This window comes from Mustela nivalis, assembly GCF_964662115.1.
Source record: "Mustela nivalis genome assembly, chromosome: 18".
Lineage (NCBI taxonomy): Eukaryota > Metazoa > Chordata > Mammalia > Carnivora > Mustelidae > Mustela > Mustela nivalis.
Genome location: NC_139037.1, coordinates 36,995,213 through 37,004,788, shown reverse-complemented (window position 1 = coordinate 37,004,788; position 9,576 = coordinate 36,995,213). Strand labels below are relative to the sequence as shown.

The 9,576-nt window shown below is 52.7% G+C and overlaps 1 pseudogene across 1 annotated transcript; it reads right to left on the bottom strand.

Moving 5' to 3' along the window:
* Positions 1 to 3,905: 3,905 nt before the first annotated feature.
* On the bottom strand, positions 3,906 to 9,275 carry LOC309853182 (ribonuclease P protein subunit p29-like; annotated as a pseudogene). The gene is made up of 5 exons (XR_014316601.1): positions 8,709 to 9,275; positions 7,293 to 7,370; positions 7,068 to 7,129; positions 5,341 to 5,442; positions 3,906 to 4,378 (listed from the first exon to the last, which is right to left on the bottom strand). The product of XR_014316601.1 is annotated as a ribonuclease P protein subunit p29-like (transcript).
* Between the last annotated feature and the right edge of the window lie 301 nt (positions 9,276 to 9,576).

The window sequence follows — 9,576 nt, the reverse complement described above, 5'->3', positions numbered from 1 at the left end:
GAAAATATATCTAACTTAATAAAACAAAACAAAACAAAAAACCTTAAATTAGTTTAAATGCTGCATATTTCACCTAGGTCCACTTAAAAGATAAACAATGAATCTTGGAACACTACACCAAAAACTAATGACATACTGCACGGTGACTAACATAATAAAAAATAATTTAAAAAAGGATAATCAATTTGCTCCCCATTGTCAGTTTTTACCTGGGATGTGTCGGAAATTGGAAGTGAGTAGTGTGAAGTCCAGGAGGTGGTCCGTGCTCCTAGACAGCAAGGAGAGGAGGAGGAGCCAATGGTGCCAGAGACACTGAGGATGGTACAGCAGCCAGGTAGGCAGGCCACGGGGATGGTGGGGCAGAATCAGGAGGTGGGGGAGGGGAAGGCAGAAGAGGTGAGGTGGCCCATGGAAGGCTGGAGGCAGATAAAAATCTGGACATCAGAGAAAAAGGTCTTCTAGTTCTAAAGTATATCAGCTCTGGCAGAGGAGCAGATGCCGGTTTGGGGTTTTTATTTTTATTTTTTTTTGCTGGGGGGGTGGTTATTTTCCCCCAATGAGTGGAATTAGGACATCCATGTCAGTCCAGAGAAGACAAGGAATTTTCCTGAAACAAAGGGAGTTTCGGCAGCTGCTTAAGAATATTCTTTAATAGTCCTATGGTGAACTAAGCACAGTTATTACCATTAACCGGGGAAGTGAGGGAGAAGCCTCCACATGTACTAGGAGGAGCAGTGAGAGAGACAGCCACTCTGACAGGGAGGCCAGAGTTTCCATCTGTAACCTGGGGTTATTCCGAGCAGGCCTGTTTACATAAATACCATCCAGTATGTCAGAGCGAAGTTTGCTGCTCTGATTACTAAGCAAGCATATTCTGCAAAAGGCCCTTAGGTCCAGGTCCTGATTTAGAACCCTGAAGGCTTAGATGGACTCCATCCATTTTCCCTGAAGCCTTATGCCCAGGAGACCTCAGAATTGACTGGGTGTGGACACAGGGCCTTTAATAAAGAGATGATTAAGTTAAACTGAAGCCATTGGGGGTCCTAATTCCTTATGACATTAGGTCACAGAGTTAGAGAGACACCAGGGATGTGTGTGCACTGAGGAGTGACCATGTGCCTGACCTCAGAGTTCCAGCCTTGAGACCTTCAGGGACATCAAGGTCTGGTGTTTAAGCCACTCATTCTGTGCACAGTGACCTGGTGGCCTGAGGTAATACAGTGACCACGTGTACACACACAAAGCCCCAACAACGACCCCCTTACACACACACATTAGACCCCAAACTCCCACTGGCCCTTCCACGCATACACATGCACACACGCACACTCACCCTACACACACTTGGGCCCCTCTCCACTTTAACTGGACTCTGGGATTAGGCCAGTTTCAGGACATCTCTTGATTCTTATTCATGGTTGGATCAGTGAACTCATCACCATGTAATCGGTGTGTCTTCATTTGTCCAATGGGTACCTGAGGTCCCTTCAGGGAAGCAGTCACAATTCAGTCTTGGAGTGTCGGGAGGACAAGAGCACACGTCCCCCTGAAGGAGCGGCTCTGGGCACCGACAGCTGCTGCGTTAGCACAAATCTAGGGGGTCTGGATTGTGTGACCAGTTTCAAAAACCAACTGACCAGGGATATAAGCAATAGCTTAAAATGTTCTGTTGGTAATTCAGCAGAAGCTCCACAGGCCTGCAGATCCCTGGGTCACAAGGCCATTCGCAGCAGCAAGGAAACTGAGAAGTGCTGGATAACTGGGAGTTCTGCTTACGGGCCTGTCAGATGCGCTCCTTTCCCAGTGTTTCACGCAACCAGATTAAACTAGGTATTAGCCAGAGGGAATCCAAAGATGAGGCATTCTTGATTCATACATCAACACCCATCTTTTTTCCAGTAGCTGGGAAGTTAAAGTGTCGAAGTCATCAAAAGTTGTGTTGACATGTCTGATTGTCTCCAGATATTCCTTCAGGATCAGGCAGGGTACTTCCTCACAGCAGCCACCCCAAGCAGGCCAGGTCCCACCCAGGTTGGCCATCCCACTCTCTGTAGATGACAAAATGTTCTGGAGCAGTGGCCTATATGGCTATAGACTGTGGGAACTCAGAAACCAGGAGGGGTAGACCTCCTTTCCCAAACCAAGCTTAGGTCTTGACCTTTCTGCCCCTCAGAGTGGTGTGTGTTTGTGTTGTGTGTGTGTGTGTGTGTGTGTGTGTGTGTGCGCGCGCGCTTCAGGAGCTGGAACCTGACCCACTTGAGACAAATGGGTCCCAACCTCCAGGCCAGATCTGTGGCTATGCCATGTCTGGCTGGGCCCTCTTACCAACCCTTCACAACCAAACCCTTCCTTTATCCATCTGGGGCCCAAGACTCCAAGGTGGGGTGACCTGAACCTCAGGGCTATTTCTTGACTCCCAGGATATCGGGGATAAAAGAAGGAAGCGGCCCCAACTGGAAGTCATCTGTGACTAGTGGATCAAATTATTTGTAAAGACATTCTCCAGGCAAAACAGAAATGTCATAGCCACGGAGAGTTCTCCCTGCCCATTATCCTGATGCTGGCATCTTTGGGGATGTATGTGCCCACCTACATATGAGCCTGTGGAACAGGCTCACATGAACACTGCATCTTGTCCCCTGCTTTCAGACCAGGAGGAGTGTCCCTGCTCCTTCCTACCCTGCAGGCAGGGGCCTGGAGTGTGTTTAGCTGGGTTTTTCACTGCTCATGGGGGTGAGCCTGCTACAGTGTCCATCCTTGGCACCTCATCGTACATGGGAGACAGTTCTTCCACACAAGCACCAAGAGGTGGTGAGGCCCTGGGCAAATGAGCACTGAGGCGGAGTCCCTTATAGCAAATGCAGGGCTCAGTGACTAAGCCAGTTGCCCTGTCCCAAGCAGGGGTGGGACCTGAGACCTGCAGCACAGGTAGTGATGGCAGCAGTGAGAGAGCATCCAAGTCGACCCTGGACCATCCTGACGAGCCAGGGACCCCACACAGATGGATACAGGTGCACTGAGTGAGGGCTTCCTGCTCTCCCATTGGAGTCGGAGTTTACAGTCCCCTCCCATGGCCTTTCTCCTCCAGTGCAGGGACCCAGCGGGACATACGGACAAAGCCAAGTGTCCAGCACCACTGCTTCATGTGCAGTGAATGAAAAAGCTCATGGCTTTGCTGCTGGTTTGTTCCCAGCAACGTTTCTGCCCTCTCCTCGTTGGTCGGCAAACACTGACTTCTCAAAGGAACAGCCTGTCTGTCCTTCTGAGCCACGTGGCTTCCTGACAGCCACACAGTGGAAGCCGGCTGATGCCCTGTCCCCACTCAAGCCTGCCTACGAGCGCCTCACCTAGTGACTGGTAGGCACACGGCACACAGGCTGAATCAGACTGAAAAGCCAAGGCTTCCGGCGGCAGCGCACAGCGAAGACCCTGTTGTGGACTCTCCCAGGACATGAGAGCTTGGGAAGAACTGCGGTCTGGATCCCCTTCGGTGGACTCTGGAGCCTAAGAGCCACGGCGATGAGAAGGCACTGCAGGTCGGAGCTCCCTGTACTGAACGACCACTGCAAGCACCGGCTTACCTGGCATCCTGCATCCTGGCCCCGGTCCTGTACTGCTTCCCAGAGCCAGTGAGCCCAAAAGCCCTCTGCGACTTTACCACTCACTCTCCAGCTTTCCAGAAACAGCAGTTAGGTCCAAGAGTGCCACAGGGGACGTGACTTAAGCTAACATGTCAGATGCTCCAAGCCCCTGGCCTCAGGAAGCAGACACCTGAGGGAAGAACTGGAGCTGCCTACCAGGGACAGCCTCCAGCCCACCTCCCTTCCAGCCAGGCTGGGCCACAGGGCTCGGTCTTTCACAGGACCCTCTTACCGTCGACACGTGTATTTTATTATTACACAAACAATGGATTCATCACAGAACACTCAGGAACAAAGAAAAGGATAAAAGAGAAATAAAAACCTAATAATGCCACCAGTCAGGTCAACCTGTGCCGATCCTGCCAGGATTTTCTCTCACGGGAGCAATGCACACCCGTCATCATCTAGAAACAGACACCCCTCCATTCCCTGACTTTGCTCAGTAAGGCACATTTCTTCCCGGATGATGAACTGTTCTTAACTCCAGTGTTAACGGGCTGGGGTGATCTAGAAGCAGAACCAGCCCAGCCATGTCTCTGCTGAAAGGTGGGCATGAAAGTGTCCCCGGTCCTTGGGGTCCCAAACAGCCGTCTCTGCAGCAGAGAGATCACAGGTCAGCTTTGCTTTGAATTTCTTGGCAGATCATTCACTTGACCGAAGCTGGAATTTGCTTCCATAAATGTAGAAAATGAAGCCATCGATTTGCACTGCAAACACACAGTTTAGCTTGGGGATAACTGGGAAAAAAAAAAAAAAAAGAAGAAGAAGAAAAAAGGACAAGGCAAAAAAAAAATTCTGACAGTTAAACTCATGCGGAAGCACAAGACATTCCTTAAATGTCTGTATTAGAACATAAGCTAGTACGAAATGCAGAGTCCACAAAGCTCAGAAGCATCAGGATGACAGGACGTTTTTCTGCCCTAAGACCGATGTATTCAGATTTTAAATATAACTCAACACTAACTTTTACTGTCAAAGGCTCTAAGCCAAACTCCCAGAAAAAGTGTGAGAAACGAGTCTCCCCGCATAGTTTTCAGACTGACTCACGGCTTTATGCCGTGAGGGCACCCAGACACCACTTTCTGAGGTCTAAAATGAGACAAGAACATACAAGAAAACAGAAGGAAGCAGCAAGAAAATACAAACTCCAAAATGAAGGAACAAAAACCTCCCGCTGTGGTTTTGCAATCTCAGATCTGCTGTTAAGGGGTGTGGAAATGTCGACAGCCCAGATGCTTAGGCTCATCTGCCAGAACAAGGAGCTCTGGCACACCCAGCAGGGGAGGCTGCACCTGCTTTCCTGGAACCCAAAGGGTTACCGGAAAGGGCCAGATCCTGAAACCCCAGGGACAAGCACTAACCTAGCTCCCCTCAGGGTCTGCTTAGCTCCATTCTTTGGAGGATGGGGCAGAGGAGGGTCTCAGTCATGGAAACGGACGCCTGTATGTGGAAGCACAGCCCAGCAGCCCTCTCTCCAGTCCCATCTGGCTGCGGCTGCTGGCTGGGCTCCAGATGCCCTGGGGAGAGCCGTGAGGGCAGGCAGGGGCGCTCTCGGCAGGTGGCAGGTGGGGGTGCACTGTCAGCAGAGATCTGCAATCTCGGCTGACCTGAGAGGGCAAATGGACCCACTGAAGCCACGAGGAAAGGGCCGATGAAGCCAGGGAGGCCACAGGCCACACACCCTGAGACAGTTCCGTACCTTTCAGGCGGTCTTCTTTGGGGAGGATTTTGAAAACGTGCTTTGTTTCCTGTAGGAGGATTCCTGTAACACCCACATAGGACGGGCATTTGGATTTCGTGACTGCAAAGGAAAAGGGCATTCAAGGCCTCAGCCTCGGGGGTGCTGGGCAGCCACAACCAGCTAGGTGGGGGCGGTGGGGAGTGGGGGGCTCCTCAGCTGGACAGGGACCGAGCTGGATGAGAGTCCGGGGTCCCTATCCCTTGACTATGGCTCTGTAGCCTCTGGGCTGTTCTGACAAGATGTCCTTTGGGGGGTCTGCAGCCACAGGGGTCTTGGGAAGGACTCTGGAGCCAACAGGTCACATGTGTGTCCAGCACCACCAAGATCCACAGGTTGCTGGGATGGGCCCAAGTCTCAGCAATAGGATCTGAAGGAACACCAGCGCATCACATCCTTCCCATGACCCACCAAACTCTGGCCAGAATGGGATCTTGCTACAGGCGGTGAAGCAGTGACTGAGGCGAACTGCCACCACAGGCAGCTGGCCCCTTGGCTCTCCTGACCCATGGCCCATGTAGCCTGTAGACAAGTCACCAAGCATCTGCCACGTACCTGGCACCGTCTGAGGTCAGTGCCGGGCATGACAGTGAACAAGACTGTTCTCGGTTCTGCTCTCAAGGAGCTGATGTTCTAATGGTAGGAGGGAATGTGTGCCACATCAGAAGACTGCATTTTCTGATTGTGGTAACTGTTACGAAGAAATACATAAGGTCACGGGGAGAAGGTTCACTGTTAGTGATGGCAGGCCCTCGGGGGAAGTCACATATGAGTAGGGACAGGCAGTCAGTCTGTGACACACAGAACTCTGGGCAGAGGGAAGGAACAACAGCAAAGGCTCAAGGTGGGGCCAAGCCTAGTGTGTGAGAAGAAGAAAGCAGGCCGATGTGGTTAGACCTGGTGCTCGGAAGAACCAGAGGGAGCCAGAGGGGCCTTTTAGACCACAGTAAGGAAACAGAAGACAAACATGGCCTGAGTTTTGGCCTTAAACCTACCCTCGGGCTGCCTGATTGGGGAGAAGCAGTGTGCCAGCAGGGGGAGGGCTAGGCAGCTTCTACCAGAATCCAGGGGCGGTGGCGGTGGCTTGGATTTGGGAGTTAGGACGTGCGGATGGAATGTGCTAATGGATCAGGGAAGAAGAAAGGTGTTACCGCCCAGGTTTTGGCTGAACAACCAGGGTAAACACTGGTACCGTGAACAGAGCTGGGAACATCAGGGCAGGGGCTGATGTGAGGAGGCCAGATTTGCTCTGGGTATGGACAGGTTGTGATGCCTGCTGGACAGGGGGGCAGCTGTGTGCAGGGCGGCTGGATGAATGACGATGCTCAGGGGAAGGTCTGCCCTGGACATGACACTGGGTTCTGGAAGTCCATAGCTGAGACTGAAAACTGTGGGGAAATGGATGAAAGAGACTCTCCACTCAGGGCTGGGGACATGTGCAGCAGCTGCTGTGCCTCCTGGGAGGGTAGCAGAGGTCCCTGTGTGGAAAGGCACACATAAAGATCATTTAGAATGTATCCAAAAAGTGGCCAGAACTGGCTCAGGTAGCTAGTCTCTCCCACCCTCAACGCTGGTGATCTGGAAACGTTCACGTGACAAGAGTGTGTCTAGCCCTGTGGCACAGAGCCACGCTACCACTGAGTGATGCTGTGGGTGTTCGAGGGACCGTGGGCTCATAGGCAAGGTACCTGAAACAAGAGCCCCGTGATGATCTGCCTTCAACAGCGTGGCCTGAATCATGTGCGGCTGCCTAGAAGGTAAGCAGAAGGCCTGTGTTCACCATGAGCGAGAGTTCTGAAGGGGCACACAGGTCTACAAACTTCTGCAGCCAGCTGGCTCTGAAGGTTGCATTCACAGTCATCGTAAGCCTTGGGTTCTGCCCCAAAGGGCAGGGCTGCAGACATGCAACTCACGTGTCTGGCTTGAGACCACCGCACAGGTCCCGGATATACTGCTTCCAGAGTTCATGCAGAGGGAGAAAAAGACTGTATCTGTGGCAAAGGTAGAAAGAAGTAAAGAATTAGGTAACCTGAGCTTGGGATTGTGACATCAACAGGGCATATAAAACAGCCTAAGGCCAAGGACCCCAAGCTCGGTCATGGGAAACTGGGTACAGATCCTACCTCCATAGCAGATAATCTGACTGACTGACATCTGCGTCCCCCTCCTGAACCTGTTTCCGCTGCTAGAACCCTCCTGGTTCTCCGCCATCCTTCCTGCTGGCTACATGCAGCCTGGCTGGCCAGCACTCCAGCAGACCCCTCACACCACAAGGCACCCTGCACAGATGGGAGCAGCCGGGTGCTCCCAGGGCAGCACTGCCCCAGTCTCTGCCACACCAGCCCGGGGGGCAGGATGTGCTCATCTGGACGGCTTTTCACGAACTAAACTTAAGTCTTGCTTCACCATTGTTCCCTGAGATCTTCTGCTACAGGAGCCAACCCTGAGGGGAGCAGACAGGAGCTGCAGGCTGCCATACACGTCCCCACGTAAGGAACCAGGTGTGTCTGAAAGGTAGGCCAGTGTTGGGATGCCAGGGAGAGGATCTCAGAGGCTTTCCTCTGGGGTCATTATTACGGGTCCTGGTGCCTCATGGGGAACCTATGACAGCAAACTGTTGGTCAGGCAAGGAGAACCTCAGGCTCAAACTCGAAGTGGGTTCTACCTGTGTAGATACCAGCGAGGGAAACCTGGGCAGGCAGTGGCCCCTTCCTCCACCTGCAGCGCAGCTCTCTTTGCAAACGGGGTCCCAGACACAGTGACTGACCGTGCCTGTGGGAGGCTATTTGGCTGCAGCTCTTGGAGCGAGATCTACAAACCGGCCGATGACGAGCATGTGCAGAAGCGTGACCACGGAGGGATGCAGTGTCAGCTGGAGGGAAGAGCACGTCCTCCCAGAGTGATGCGTCCTTTTCAGAAACTCTGAAACATGCAGGCAGCATGTTCTTTGGCAATAAATCCAGGGGATGATTCTGTCTAGTGCTAGTAAAGGCTGTAAAGAGTATATACTAAGATCCATCAGTTCCCCTCTCTCTGGGAAAGCCGAAAGACAAACAGCCTGTTGCCATGGGTAAGAGACTCACTTCCGGTGGGGGCTCATTAGTTAAGGCTAGGACAGGAGCCAGACAGTCAAACAGCAAGAGCCTGGCTGTGCCTTGCTGTGAAAGCCAAGGGCAAACCCAGCCTGAGTTGGTAAAGGGAGGCTGCCCCCTTGTGGCGGCAGTGGGAGAAGCGCCCTTAGCTTCAGGGGAACTGGGTCTCCCAAAACCACACCCACTCCAGGAGGAGGAAGCTGCCTTTGGGAGAAAGGCAGGAAATCCCTGGCATACCTCTGCTGCATTGGCAAAGAGGTGCAGCTCCCTCCTCTGCCTGGCAGAGAGGCCCTTGGATTTCTTTCTCTTTTCCTTGTGCTTCCGGCGAGTGGTGTACTCCAGGACCACAGCCTTGCGTTGCAGCTGGTCCTCCGGGCTTGCTGGCTCATGTGTGGCGTGTTGTGCTTCAGGAAGGCCCTCACGAAGGTCTCGGCCTGCTGGGCTCCCGGAAGCCGCATGGGGACAGGGCAGCAGAGCGCCCACTGTTCTGGTGGGGGCAGCCGCAGACCCCAGGCCCTCCTAGACACCGCAGATGAGATGCCTTCCCCCTTCCCTGACCCACCTGCCTCCCGACAGAGCCCCACACAGCCTCTCATCTGCTGAAGGTGAGCTCCCCGCAGCTGTCCAGATGTGAAAGTCACCCTCAAATACCAATTCAGACGCTGCAGAAAACAGCCACGTCAAAATTCAACTTCCTACTATACATCTCTGAGGTTATTGTGAACGGATTAAAAAAAAAATCCCCAAGACCCTTTATATTAGGAAGAAAAGACTTCTCTGATCCTTGGCAGGGTGGAAAGCTCGAGAAATGTATGCCAATGATATTTATTCAGTCATGACCAGAAGGCAAGCTATGGCGTTGAAGTAATTATCCTAACACTTGGGAAAACAGTACCACCTGGTGCCCCAGGGTGGGCCACGCCTTGGCGGGGGCAGGAATCTGACAGGGTGCCCATGTGGCAATCCCCTTTACTTTGGTTTGACCCCATGGATGTGTCATGGCTACTCACTAGGTCTGTTCCCACAGCACTTAGGGGAAGGAAGTAGCAGTGATTCTCAGCCTCCTGGGCTCACTCTCTCCCAAGAGCACAACAGCACTTGACCG